This window comes from Oratosquilla oratoria, chromosome 25 (genome assembly GCF_046742065.1).
Source record: "Oratosquilla oratoria isolate Oo_2021 chromosome 25, ASM4674206v1, whole genome shotgun sequence".
Lineage (NCBI taxonomy): Eukaryota > Metazoa > Arthropoda > Malacostraca > Stomatopoda > Squillidae > Oratosquilla > Oratosquilla oratoria.
The window spans coordinates 13,879,340-13,894,325 of record NC_134801.1 but is presented as its reverse complement, the minus strand read 5'-3'; the positions used below and the strand labels follow the sequence as shown (position 1 = coordinate 13,894,325).

The 14,986-nt window shown below is 39.0% G+C and overlaps 1 protein-coding gene across 15 annotated transcripts in view; it reads right to left on the bottom strand.

Moving 5' to 3' along the window:
* Window positions 1–13,494, bottom strand: part of hts (adducin 1-like protein hts) — a 232,531-nt gene extending 219,037 nt beyond the window's left edge. For 14 of the 15 annotated variants that reach the window (XM_076208406.1, XM_076208402.1, XM_076208410.1 and 11 more), the window contains exon 1: window positions 13,357–13,494. The gene's annotated coding sequence lies outside the window, so the exon portion shown is untranslated. The remainder of the gene's footprint in view (window positions 1–13,356) is intronic. The other variant, XM_076208404.1, reaches the window with a different exon arrangement.
* Window positions 13,495–14,986: the final 1,492 nt, after the last annotated feature.

Below are 14,986 nucleotides of genomic sequence, written 5' to 3'. Positions count from 1 at the left end.
AAAGAAACTGTTCAACAATCAATAAAATAGACAAAAGTCCAAAGTTTCTTCCCATACAGAAAGAGTCTATGGACCACAGTCAGCCAGTTAAGCTGCTGATTTCCAGTCAGTAGAATTTGAGGCAACAAGTACTACTATGTCAACAAGCTTACAAATGATATACAGTACATATGGATCTATCATCTATATACCAAGGGCCTCTTCCTCCTTATAAGAGAAGTATTCAGCCACAGCATGTACCCACTCCCATCTAAGCTCCTCATGGATGATTGGTCATCCTGCCTCATACCCAATGCCAGGGTGAGAAGCAATGCAGCAAGAAACAGCACACCCAGAGCAGGGCTGTTTCATTTACACAGTGACTCTCCTTCCTCGTCCCCTCGTGTGAAAAGAGAGACGGGAAAATATCCCTTTATGTTGCATCAAAATATTACTCATATATACATAGACATAAAAAGAAAGCCTGTGAAAAACTTACAGATACACAAATACAGTCATGTATCAATGAGAAATGTGCAGTTACCACTTAATTACAAGTTATGACCTGTCATCCATGACATGCCAACATGGTAGGGGCTTTGAATATTTGTACACTTTGATTTCACACCCACCCCCTCCCATTACAAGGGAAATGAGGTCCTTTAGTAATTATGTTCTGGGTTTAATTAATAACTCAGGGCCCAAGGTCTCTTACAAGAAGAAAAAGAAAGTTTGGAAAGAAAAAAATAAATAATAATACATACATATACCAAGGCCTTTTCCCTCTTACAAGGGAGGTAGCCAAAAAGGAAAATGCATAAAACCATTCCCACCCATTCCATCCCTAAATACACTCCACACCCACTCCACCCTCCCTTTTATCTTAGCACCTCCTGGATGACGGGTCATCCCTGCACCTTGTCCACTGCCCTGGGTCAGAAGCAGTGTCGCAAGACACAGCACATCCACAGCAAGGCCGCTTCATAAAATCGGCGACCCCCCCTCTCCATCCCCCCATGCATAAAAGGAGAGGACGGGGAGAAATCCCTTCAGGTTGCGTCAAATTTTGCTCACACATACTACCTCATTCCACCTCATGCATCACATCATCATCCATATACAACCATTCTCCATTCACCCCTGTCTTCTGTCCTCTCCCGTACTTCCTCAACAGATATTCCCCTCTTCCCCAAAGCCCCTTTCACCCCATCCATCCACCTCATCCTAGGACGTCACCTCATGTTCACTCCCTCCACATCTGCCTTCCATACCTCTTTTACTGGTCTTTCTTCACTCATTCTTTCCATGTGTCCAAACCATCCTAACACTCTTTCATCAACCCTATCTCCCAGCTCCCTTTCCACCCGTTCTCCTTCTCACCTAATTTCTCACTCTATCTAGCCTAGTAACTCCCATCATACTTCTCAGACACCTCATCTCAAACACATTCAAACTCCTCCTCTCTTATGTTCCATGTTTCTGGCCGATACAGTGCTGTTGGCACAATCACTCCTTCATATAGTCTCCTCTTAGCATCCATTCCCAAATGTCTATTCCTCATTACACTCTTCAATCCACCAAGCCATTTACCCGCTTCTCTCAATCTACATTCTACCTCTACCTTCACTCCACCTTTTCCTGCCACATTTGCACCCAAGTATCTAAAACTATCCACTTCCTTCAGTCGCTCTCCCTTTATGCTCACTTCCAGTCTACTGCCACTTTCACCCCTTGTACATCTCATCACCTTACTTTTGCCCACATTTAATAATAATAATAAATAATTCAATGCACACCAGAGAAATGGAGTACCAAAGCTCCAGCCGATAGTACCAATAAGAAATATGGCTAATTCAGTCTTAATTGGGTTTCAGATATCTAGCAATAAAGAAGCATCTCATAATCATCTGCATCTTTGTTGTGGTAAAGCAGCAAGTGGTTGTTGTCCCATTGCTTTGAATGTGTATGTTTGAGGTCATGGAGTGTTGTGTTCTGGACTTATAGATGTTGGTACACATATATTGAAATAATTAAACTAGACTGATTTTTTTCTGTAAATGGTCGACAGCGTACAAATAATCTGACACTTTTATGGAAATCCATTGAAAAACTAAAAACACAAATAAATAAATAATAATAATTTAATTGTCTTATTTTTCTTATTTCTTAGTAGCTAATAGAAACTGTGACCTATTTATTTTTTTGGAAACTAGAAGCTTTGATAAAGATTATTGTTCACTTATTACTCTGTCTAAAAGTTACACCATACTGGATTTCTCTTTCTGAATACCTAAATTTCATAAAAGTTCACATAATTATATTAACAAATGCATTAGTTTTCCTTAAAGACACAATTCAACAAGATTTTTTTAGAAAAAAGTATAGGTATTGTATAAACAAAAAATAATTTGTAAAGAGAAAGAAGTTCGAGTTATAAACATAAATGAGAAAAATACTGTTACCAAGATATATATTGGCTTTTACTGGGGCATTACAGAAACAGGGATTCATGTTGGGGTGAGCCACTTCCGAACATTCAACAGTGTATTTACATAACTAGCAAAGAAAGAAAAGAAAAGAAAGGAAAAGAAAAGGAAAAAAAAGTCAACAGCAACATTTGATCAATACACAGTGAATTGTTACTTTATGTTTCTTGCCTTCACATCTCCCTGTCAGTATTCATTAAGACATACAATATACCATTCCAAAATTTTATATAAACAAGAAAAACAATGTAAAGTCAAATAAAAAGCTAGTCTTACCCCATGTCCCTTTAAAAGCGGGCATTACCGGCTCAGGATTATCCTTTTTTATTATACCGTATTTTCCGGCTTAAAATGCGCACCCATGCACTTTGTTATCTCAGTACACAGATAGCGTGCACCGACGTATAATGTGCATGCCCGATCGCATTTGTCTATAACGCAGTTTTACCTCGGTATTTATATCATGTGAACGAGGTTACATGGAGAAGTATTTTTCATTGGCTAGAGCCACCGCTGGGAAATCTGTTGATTTGTCACTAAATTAAGTCAGTTTAGGCATCAATCAAGACACAACTAAGAAAAAGTCGGAACTACATGTACCGGTATACGACTCATGTTGTGCGTTGGTCCCTTATTACTTTGTAGCTTAAATAGTTTGTAGGAAATATGATCTAAAAAGTTTATTGAAAGTAAAATATACAGAAAAATTTCGGGATTTTTACAGAAAATGTTCATTTTATATCTTGAGGAAATAATTCGTCTTTACCATTTTTTATTTAACACTGAAACAAACTACAGACTGTTTCGTTTTAGCTTTGAACCTGCAATGACAGTGGTGAAATAGGACAGTCTCTCATCGAGGTGACGTTTAGTTAATATTACTCCCGAAAGAGGGTGTTGTAGTCAGGTGTTTGACACGAGTTTATGAACGGCCGCAACAGAATTTGTACCATACCTAAAGTGAAGCAACAAAGCCAACATAAAAATTCAAACTAGGATGCTGTGAACATGGGCAAATATGAATACAGTATTGATCATGTTTCATGGTGTTTAGGCCTATTTAAACATGAAAAATAAGATTCGATAGATACCTACCTATACCAAATATTTATATATGGTAGCCCATGCTGGCGTATTCTTTCATGTCACCATGGCTGTTCTTGTCCTCACGGAATGTCACGGAGAAGTGTGCCTCCCGACTTTGTGACGGCCAACATCGTCACGTTGTTGTGAAAAAATTACACACACAGCCGCAGAATTTTTATCGTAGGTCGTAGATAATGCGCACCCCCCCATTTTTAGGCCCTTCCAACGGAAAAAAGTCGCGCACTATACGCCGGAAAATACGGTACTCCATTTCAATATGAAATCACACCTGATTTCTGCTGTCCAGCTCAGTACAGTTGATAATCCTGCAGACCCCTGCTCCATACAAGCACCATCATGTAAATTCCTCACCTTCTTCAGAAAATATGTTTCTCCACCTTGTTCATAAGATGGGAAATTTGGTTTCAATCATTTGAAAGAGCTATCATTCTACAACTCTATAACAAAATTTTCAAAACTTGATAAGGTAAGAAACTTTTGTTTGTGCACAGCTTTTAGCAACATCTTCTGTTATTGAATTCTTCTGTATTGTAATTTACAAAAATTAATATTTAATTTTCTAATGCTATATTGCATAGGTGTGTAACTCTCAGAGATACCAAAAATAGTAAATGATGTCATATGACACTCTTTACCTCACTCGTACATTGTGCATACTTCAAATCATTTTTGCACAACTTTTTGCAAAATTGCACAAAAATTGAATTTTTAGCATACCAATGTCCTTATGTGCTTTATTGATTATGATGGGAACATCCAAATTTGCTAATTTGTCTGTTTTACCCCTCTAAGTTTCCTCTCCCCCTGCAATGACCCTTAGACTATTTATGGAGACTGTCGCCAACCCTTCTATAAATGTGGATTTGGCAACAGTTGTCATTCAGTTGACAGATCTGATATTTGATATTTGAGCATCATTTGCTGCACATTTTCAATACACTCAACTTTATGCAGTCAATATTTTGGCAACTCAGGAAGCACCCCTACAGGCCAAAGGCTTTTTTTTTGTTATGTAAAGTTTCCGCTTCATTTTTCTACAATACTGTTATGGGGGCTGAGAATGCCGCCACCACCACATTCTCGCGCATGCCCTAAAGCAACTAAATGGGATGGAGTGAGGGACAGGAATTTTCCCTCCAATTCTTTCCAGCAGCATGTCATGGGGTTGTGGGAGGGGAAGGCAGGGATGAAAAAGAATGAATAAAATGGGCCAGAAGGTGAGGGAGCGGGAACAAATCAATAAATGGGGTCTGGACAGCCCAATCCAACTACAATTCTGTATCTAGGCCTTAAAATGTGTGCAGAAGTGGTACATGAGCAAAAAGGAGATTGGTATATTGAGCAAGTGATACTAACTGAGTGAAAGGTGGAATTGAATGTGGGAATGTGATAGGCTGTGTTGGTAGTGTACACAGGCCAGGGGAGGATTGGAACTGTTGGTGTGTGATGAGGTGTGCATGTGCTTGGATGAAATCATCAAGAACAGTGAGGAAAGAGATGATAAAAAAATATATATATACCTGAAATTCATGGGTCATCAGTGCATGTGGCCCTTGCAGTGATAAAAGTGCAGAGGAGGGGAAAGTCTATTATTATTCAAACAAGCATATTGAGAACTTTGAAATGAGTGTGAAATGTACTGATGCTTGAGGATTTAAATGCTACAGTTAGATAAGAACTAATGGATGGATTACCTGCAAACTATGGTGTGAAAGGCAAGAACCACACAAGAAAATTTTATAATGTGTCCCTTCAGAACATTGAGGACTGTGAACGTAAGGGTACAAAGAAAGATATATGTATGTGTGTGTGTGTGTGTATATATATATATATATATATTTTTCCAACCACAATTAACTTTTAATTCCATGCCATCGCAGTCGAGACTGAAGAATCGCTCAATGAAGGCATCCGTTGGAAATTGAAACGTGGATGAGCCGAGGATTCAAACCCAGCTAACCCGTAACAAAGTTACAGTGACTTAAACCAATGCGCTGGCATGGAATTAAAAGTGATTTGTGGTTGAAAAAAGATATTAATTGATCACTGGGAACCATTGAGTGTATATGTATATATATATATATATATATATATATATATATATATATATATATATAGGTAGTTCTCGTTTTGTGCGTGTTCTGTTTGTGCGAATTCGCTAAGATGCGACATTAAAAATATTATAATTAATTAAAATTGTGCGATCTGTTCGCTAAGATGCGATTTGCCCCAACCGCATTTCAAACAGTGCGCCAGATACGTAGTTCCGCTGCCTGCCGACAGGCGGCCGCTCCCGCTCCCAGTTCAATGTTTACAGCCCTCTCGTGTGTTTGCAGTCACAGCCAGTTTACTCATTCGTCAAAATGGCCCCAAAACGTCCTTCATCTTCTCCTGGAACCAGCAGCGGCCCTCCAGCTAAGAAAATACAGCGCAAGTCACTCACTCTGGCTAAGAAAATGGAAATTTTGAGCCGGTATGACCAAGGACAAAAAAATTCGATCATATCCCATGCCTTGGGATTGGGGGAGAGCACACTGCGGCGCGTCCGAGACAATGCTGCAAAAATACGAGCAACTGTGGAAGCAGGTTCGTCTAGGACATTGCAGAGGGTAGCCTACAGCAGATCGTCGGCCGTGGAGAGGATGGAAAAAATGCTGGCGAATTGGATTCAACACCAGAACAAGAACAGCATTCCTGTTAGTTTGGCCACCATTCAGGAAAAAGCTAAAAGCCTCATTAACGACATCGAAGGAAATGACGGGCCAAATACATCCTTCCAAGCAAGTTCTGGTTGGTTTGCAAAATTTAAGCTAAGACACGGGTTTCATAACATCAAAATGACCGGAGAAGCAGCATCAGCAGACACAGAATCGGCCAGGAAATTCCCAGAGATGCTTAAGAAGACCCTGGAAGAAGGACAATACTCATCCAAGCAAGTGTTCAATGTAGACGAGACCGGCCTTTACTGGAAGAAGATGCCAGCGAGGACGTACATCGCACAGGAGGAGAAGACGGCATCTGGTTTTAAGGCATCCAAGGACCGCCTGACGCTGCTGCTGGGGGCCAACGCTGAGGGGGACTGCAGGCTGAAGCCTGTCCTCATCTATCACTCTCAGAACCCCAGAGCCCTTAAGGTAAGATTGGTTTATTTAATATTTATTTATTTATTCTACAGTTCTTATGTTGTTATTGTTATTGTGTTAAATAATAAAATATTTAATACCGTTAATTAATCAGGGTTTGTGAAGTGTACACAAGTGACATTAAAAATACTTAGGTTTGTGATGCAAGCGACTGGCTTATACGTTTTCTTTGTTAAGAAAAAGGAGTGTGGCCACACCTTAATTCTCGGATAATTTGTGTGTTTCAGGGATATGACCAGGCTTTCCTGCCAGTCCATTGGTACGCCAACAAGAAGGGCTGGATGACTGGGAAAATATTCAGTGACTACTACAAGAACAAGTTGCACAGCGAGCTGAAAGCCTACTGCAACAAGGAAGGCATCCCCTTCAAGATCTTGTTGCTGGTAGACAATGCTCCCAGTCATCCAGCCAGTCTTGAAAATCTCAGCAACAACATCAAGCTGGCCTTTCTGCCTCCCAACACGACTTCTCTGCTGCAGCCCTGTGACCAGGGGCTGATTCAAACCTTCAAGTCCTACTACCTGAGGTCTACGATGGCTGCTGCAGTAAAGAAAACGAACGAGATGAACAAGACGCTGCGAGATTTCTGGAAGAATTTTACAATAAAAGATGCTGTAACCTTTATCAAGCAGTCCTGGGATGAAGTGCCAACGAAATGTCTGAATGGTGTTTGGAAAAAACTGTGTCCTCAGTTTGTTCATTCCTTCGAAGACTTCAATGTGGACGACATCGTTTCGAAGGCAAACAAGGACACAATCAGCTATGCCCAGGATTTAGGCCTTGATGAAGTGGAGGAAGAGGACATTGATCAACTGCTTCAGTCACACAGACAAGAATTGAGCAATGAAGACCTGCTGGACATCGAAGAAGAGAACAAGAGGGAAAGAGAAGAAGCAGAAGCGACGGCAGCGGCAGACAAGGCTGAGGGAGGACGGATGCTCACTGCCACTGTTATCAGTGAAGCATTAGGAAAAATAAAAGAAGGTTTTGCCATGCTGGAAGAACACGACCCCAATGTTGAACGAAGCACCACAATCACAAGAAAGTGTATGGACACACTTTTCTGCTACACTCAAATGCAGACTGAATTTCAAAAGAAAAACCGCCAGACCACCATGCTGGAGTTTTTCAATAAACCGCCTGTGCAACCAGTGACAGAAGAGGAAGAGGAAGTGGATGACCCTGAAGCTATAGGAGAGGAAGTGGAAGTGGAAGTGGATGTGCCAGAGGAGGTGGACAGCACAGACGAAGATGGCGAGTGACTGTGAGGGACTGTGAGAAGTGAGGGAGCATCGTGTTGAGTGTTAATGGGTGTTTATTTACACTTTATTTACACATTAGTGTTACTTATAGGTTTAGAACGATACATTTTTAGAACATGTTCACTTTATTAGTCAAATAAATGTGTTTTTCGTTAAAAAAAATGGAAGTTTTTTGGGCCAAAACCCGCATCCCCCCTATTATCCATTGTTTCTTATGGGGAAAATATGTTTTTTTTTGTGCGAAGCCTGTAGGAACCCATATCTCGCACAAAACGAGAACCTGTATATACATATATATAGACATATATATATATATATACATATATATATGCCAAGGTGGTTGGTGGGAGGGCAGTCAAAAGGGCATTTACCAGTTCAGTACAATGACTCCTACGTAGGCGTCATGAGGTGCAAGTGGGTACATGAGAATGGCAGCATTGGTACCTTGATTATACTGTATATATATATTTTTGCAATTGTACACAAGTTACCCCTGGATTCTGTGAACTGATTTGATAATGTTTTCGGTGTTTATTATTACCCAGAGTAAAAGAGAATGAGTAATACAGCAGCAGTTAATGGTGTCCATGAAGGGGACTGGAAAAATTCTGGAAGTAAATGTATTCTTGAGACAGCAGTGAGACGTTTTATCAGCTGTTGGGAGGAAAAGAGTGGAAGGTGGAGAAATAAAAGGGAAGGGAAGCAATGAAGTGAGTAAAGTGTTACGAGTTGAGTAAGAAGATAAATACCAGATGAAAAATGGTATAAAAGATCAGATGAATGGGTGGCAAACATCTGCTGCCTCAAATTTGGGATTGGAAATCTGACCCTTAATTGGCTCAAGACAGTCCTCTAACCCTCCCATATATTCCTCTGGGAAGAAGCTTTGTTTATTAATACAAGACTGTTTCTATGTCACCAGACAATATTAGTAGCAGGAGGGTACTTGGCTGTCTCTTCTTGTAATATAAACAAGTGACGACACAGTAAGTTGAGAAATCTTGGGTCTGAACCAAAGACTGTCACATTCCTGGAACTGCACCTACAATTAGGAGTTGAGGGTGCCAATAAGTTTTGAAGTTTTTGCATGTCCACCTTCACTGGAATTGGCTGATGAATACTTGGAAGGAATAGGTGGGCACACTAATAATGAAACTGACATGCATAAGGGGAATGACAGCAAAAGAAAATTAAAATCATATGAGAGGCATAAAGTGGGCAAGCAAAAGGTAAGGCATCAGATCCCAAGACATAGTTGATGTAAGGTGGGGTTGTCAGTGAAATCTGAAAGGAATAAATATTTTTTAAGAGAAAGTGAAAAGTGTAAATAGGCAATTCAGGTTGAAAGGAAAAGGAAAAGTGAGTAGATGAGCAGTTATAGAAGATAAGGTTGAGTGCTGCTGTGATTGTGATATGGTTTAACATCAGAAATTCCCCCCTATCGGAAGGTTAGGACGGTGCCCCTCACATAGGACTTTGTAGTGTGGAATTTAATGAGCCATGCCCTTGGTTCAACTTCGCCACTGGCAGAGTTTGAACTGCCATCCCCTTGACCTTCACCGCAAGTAACAATGACCTAACCCACTCAGCCAGTGAGATGCTGTGATTGTAAATGTGCGAAATGCCAAAAGAATGACAAGATTATTTTAAAGAGGAGACTCACATAACAGTGATAGAAATGGATTGTATGGCTGTCACGTGGAGTGTTGACAAGGGTGGAGTAGTAGAGGGGTTGATGAGATTGATCAATGCCAGTCTCAGAGAATTAAATTAAACGAAGTGAGAACTGTAGGAGGTAGTTTAAGTTAAAAAAGAAACAGTAGTGAAAGAATGTCTAAGTTTCAAGAAGGAAGTGCACAATTATGGTTATGTGATGATGATGGTGAGAGGGAAGAGGAGAGCAAGCAAATGGTGGGCGACTGGTCTTGGAGTGCTTGTTGTATGATGTGGGTGAGATGCAATTTTGTATGGTTGTATCTATCCAATTCTAGTATACAGAAAAGGAGCAATGCTTGTTGGGTCGCATCTCCTAATTATCATACGAGCCTCAAATTCATGTGCACATTCAAACCTAACCTTGATTTCCAATTATTATATTTATCTTAATGTCCAAGCTTGGGCTTAAGAACTTCTATGCTATGTATGTTTCTTTATGGAAAATGTACTCCTTCACATCCTTTAGACACGTGGTCCTCCTTAATTTGTTCCCATAACCTCTTAAAGCCCTCCCATCCTTAATCAAAAGAACTCTTATGTCAATGTAATCTATCCCCTTTAGTGAGCAAAACAAATTGCATCTCCTCTTTCTCTTTGAGCTGTCAAAACTGGTACACCCAGTGCTTTTAGTATTTCCTCATATGGTTTATCTGTTAGGCTAGGGACCAGTTTGGTTGCTGCCCTTTATATTCTATTGATCTTGCTTATATCCTTCACTGTGTGTAGACCATACTACTGATGCATATTCTGGTCTTGGGTGGATCAAGGTTTTGGGAGTATTTTTCATCCTCTCTTCATACATATAGCAAAAAAAATCTGTGGCAGTCTGTACTTCTCCTACAATCCTGCTAATATGTCTGTCAGGTGACATAAATAATCAATAAATAAATAAATTTATTTGGCAAAGAATCAACATACATGAAGTGCAGATAATAACAAGAACACGTAGTTCAATATTATAATTGCAAATTACTGAGGCTATCTTTTATTAATATCCCCAAATTCTCTTTTGCTTTTGTAATGGATTCTCTTCCCAGTATTTTGCATTTTTTGGTATGGAAATTAATTTTCCATTCTTGGCTCCATGCAAAAATTTAGTCTAGCTCTTTCTGCAATAAACTAGTCCTCTTTTTTTCACTCATGACTTTTGCATCATCTGCAAACATTTGTGCATGTGTATACATACATAAACACACACATTTACATATAAATAAAATGTACCGGGTATACATATAATACAAGGCATGTTGCAGGTGAAAAAGTTATGTCAAACTGGCTACCATCCTATTCTAAAACTGTCTGCAGGGCCCTACTTTACACACCAACTTGGCTACATTGCATACTTATATGCTGGCAGTACCCTTGGTATCTAGTGGGGGTGATCTGACTAGACTTGTCAAATTTACTACATTCCCTTGAGGTTTTTATGTGAACAAGTTCTTGGATATATAATTAATTCTTCTTGCTTTCCTTTCTTCCGAGGATGTTATATATCCATGAGGAGATATTCTGCCCATCCCCTTCTCAATCTTGTATTTGTTTTCATTCCCTCCCCTCCATGCCAAGCCAGACAGCATCCAGTTGTCATTTGCCTCTAAAGTAAATTACGCAATTTCCACAGTACAATGATATTTATGGTAGAAGAAAACAACTAGAGGTAAATCTAAAGAAGTGCACACCTAAACAATATAGCAATAGAAAATTAAATATTAGTTTTGTAAATTATAATACTTCATTGTAATATACTTTTTATTGGCAGAAATCAATAGCAAATAAAAGTATTAAGGAAATGCACACCTATGCAATATACCAATACAAAATTAAATATCAATTTGGTAATTTTAATACATCAACTATTATCATTGGCAGATATCAGTAACTAAAAACTGCTAAACACGATAAACTAGCGAACGGAGCTGTGACACGAGCTTTGAGATGACATGATTGTGTCATCTGTCCAGTCCCATACAATCATATCATTCCCTGCCTATGACATCCCTGATGACCATTAAGAATGCTAAATGCATACCCCATAGGTTAGGTTAGACAAGACCGGACCAATCTTCCACAACAAGCATAAACAAACATGATATCTCAAAATTTGTTGACATGTGAGTTGTCATTATTGTATTGCTTTCAGCAATTCGTTACAGATTTCCACCAACAGAAACATATATTTTGTTGACACTGCCCAAATAGATTTCTCTCCATTTTCTCTTTTTCTGCATGAGGTGACAGACAGGGGGGGGGGGTGCCAATTAAATCAAGTGGCATTGCTGTGTCTTGCGAAAAAGTTTTTTTTTTTTTTTTTTTAATGTCTATTCTATGGAATGGTTAGGTTTGACTAGTTAAAAGCTATTGGACAATGTTTCATGTTAAATATCAGTTTGTGATTCTGAAATTTTATAATTTTGTCAAGTACGGACAGATTAAAAGTTTGCATATTTCTACTTATTGATAGCACTACTAATGAACAAAACTGCCACATTATGGCATCGATTAAAAAAAATCCCGTTTCTTGCCAAATTTCTGCTGGAAACAACCTTATCCATATGATGCTGTTGTCACAATTATAGCTGAAATGAATAATTTCATCTTGTTCTGACCTATCCAGAAAGGTAAAAAAAAAAAAAAAAAAAAAAAAAAGATACTGACAAATCATTACTGGGAGATGACAACCAAGACTGCCTGACAGGCTGAACCTTTAGCACAGCCACGCCCTAATCCGGGGCATTTGGCAAAATTTATATACAAGAATAAATTAACACACAAGCACTAATTGTAAAATGACTTATAATAATAATGGGATCCCTGACAAGCTTCATGAGTGCTAACACACCAATCTCCTAATGATTAACCAGAGATGCGGGTTCAACTGCAAGATTCAAAGAAACTATCCGATCTTTATCAACACATTTATCCTTATTTTTTTGCTAGTCCTCTCCTTCACTGTGTGTTCTCTATCCTAGTCATAAAATAAAATTACAATTCACAGTTTTCCCTCTATACCTAAAAACCTTGCAGAAGAGTACTAGTACATTTTTCAAGCCACACACTAATTTCATACAAAGCTAATTTTTGTGACTATAAATATGCCTACATACGTAAATCTGGAATGTCATAGGGAAAAAACTGAAATATCTTCCTAGTAATTATACAGAGGATTTTAATCTTGAAATTATTGTGCTCTGGTTTTAGCTAGGGGGGATTCTGTACTCAAAATCAGGGTGGATCTTTCCTTTCCCTATCATATGCTGAAGCAATTACACCCAATAAGAGGTATACATGGTCCGAGGGGCGTCACACCCACCTCCTTCCCTTTCCAGAGGTCATCTTCCTTCTGCCTCCTTGCATTCCGAGCCATGGCATTTACAGCTGCACGACAACAATCTTCGACCGCTACCCTTTTCATGATCCTTCATTCTACATACCACATCACATATATCTCCCTTGCAAGTAAAATTCTTAAAAATGAGCCTACTTTACTGTGGCATTATGCGAAAACATGGCAAATGTTCATATAACACACCAGTGTCATTGGCTGTCTTACCTGACACACCCCACCCATCTGCGGCTGCAACATTCGCCGTCACTCATGAACTTTATACTAGCCCCCGCTTGATGTGAATATTGAGTCACAATCCCTTAAACCTTGAAACTTACCTGCTTTCGCTGAGACTAGATTTCAATTTGCCAATTGGCTTAATGCACGCCGACTTGATTCAACGGTTCATGAAAACACTCACACCCAACCTTTACAATTAGCGTCACTCCCCAAATAGTAGACATGTATGAAACGCATGCTAATCAAAATTATTTTCAAAAAAGAAAATAAATCTATTCGTGTTGCTTTTCTAGTTCATCAGTTTTTGCTTATACATATACTAATAATTCATGCTCTCTGAAATCAGTATGATTTAAAATGTTATTAATTATTTAATACTGAATAACCTATGAATTCTAATCGTCATTTCATAAAAAATTAGTATTCAAATTTTTATATTTGAATATGCTTATATTTAATATATAAATAATTATGTTACTACATATCTATACAGATCAGAGAAATATATATATACCGAGTTTGTTTTCCTTGCGTTTCATATGCAGTTCGAGCCTAAAATAAACCCAACCCCAGTGACCGCTGACCCGAAATCGTAGATGATATTGTATATGCATACAGGTTCAAAAATTGATAATGTCCAGTTAACAGGTCTTTCTTAGACTTGATTAACCCAGCAGACAAAGGTATATGTCTGTTCTATTCTATTTAACAAGGGGTTTTCCTCCTTACCAGAGAGCCAAAGTTAAAAGGCATAATTACATTTGTGTTATCCTCGGCAATTTGCAATTATTATTTCGAACTATGTGTTCTTGTCATTATATGCACTTCATGTATATTGATTCTTTCCCAAATAAAGTCTATCTATCTATCTAAATTCCCACCCATTCCACTTCCATTCACCACTTTCTCCTCTCTCTCTCATCTTAACTTTTCATGGATGATGGGTCCTTCTTGTACCCCGCCCACTACCCTGGGTCAGAAGCAATGCAGCAAGACACAGCACGTTCACGAGGCCGCATCATTTAATCAACGTCCCCCTTTGTGCGCGCACACACACACACACACTTCATCGAACGGACGGCGTAGAGGACGTTCTGAAGAAAAAGTGAAATTTACGTGGATCCCAAAGCAAAGGAAGTATTTACAGGGGGGGGGGATTGCTCGTGGTGTAGTGGGAAAGTGAGGAAAAAGGAGAAGGGGAGGGATTACTGAGGGAAATGGAAGGAAATGAGGAAGGGGAGGACTTGGTCCAAGAGGCCAGACGGCTTGTAAACAAAAGGCGGACCGAGGATTTGGGTTTTGATGATGGGACTAACAAAAATGTAAAGATTAGAAACATAGACAAGAGCAGTTCAATGGAAGGTGAGGATAATAACTTCCAAGGATTTAAATGAGGGGGCGGCGGATACCAACCTCCCCCGACTAGCAAAACTGGAGGAAAAGCTTGATCAAATCACCGAACATTGGGAGATTAGGTTCGGTAGGTTAACAAAGATTGCGCAGAGTGTTGAAAGATTGGAAGAACTAGAGAAGGCAAACAAAAACTTAACTAATGAAATTGAAGATTTAAAAAGACAGTTAAAAGAAGTAAAAGAGGAGAATGAAGAATTAAAGAGGAATAGTAAGTACAACAAAGAGGGTTGGAAAAAATCCAAGAAAACAGTAAAGTTGCATTTACTGACATAATCAAACAACAAATGAGAGAACAAACTGAAGACTCAGTTATTA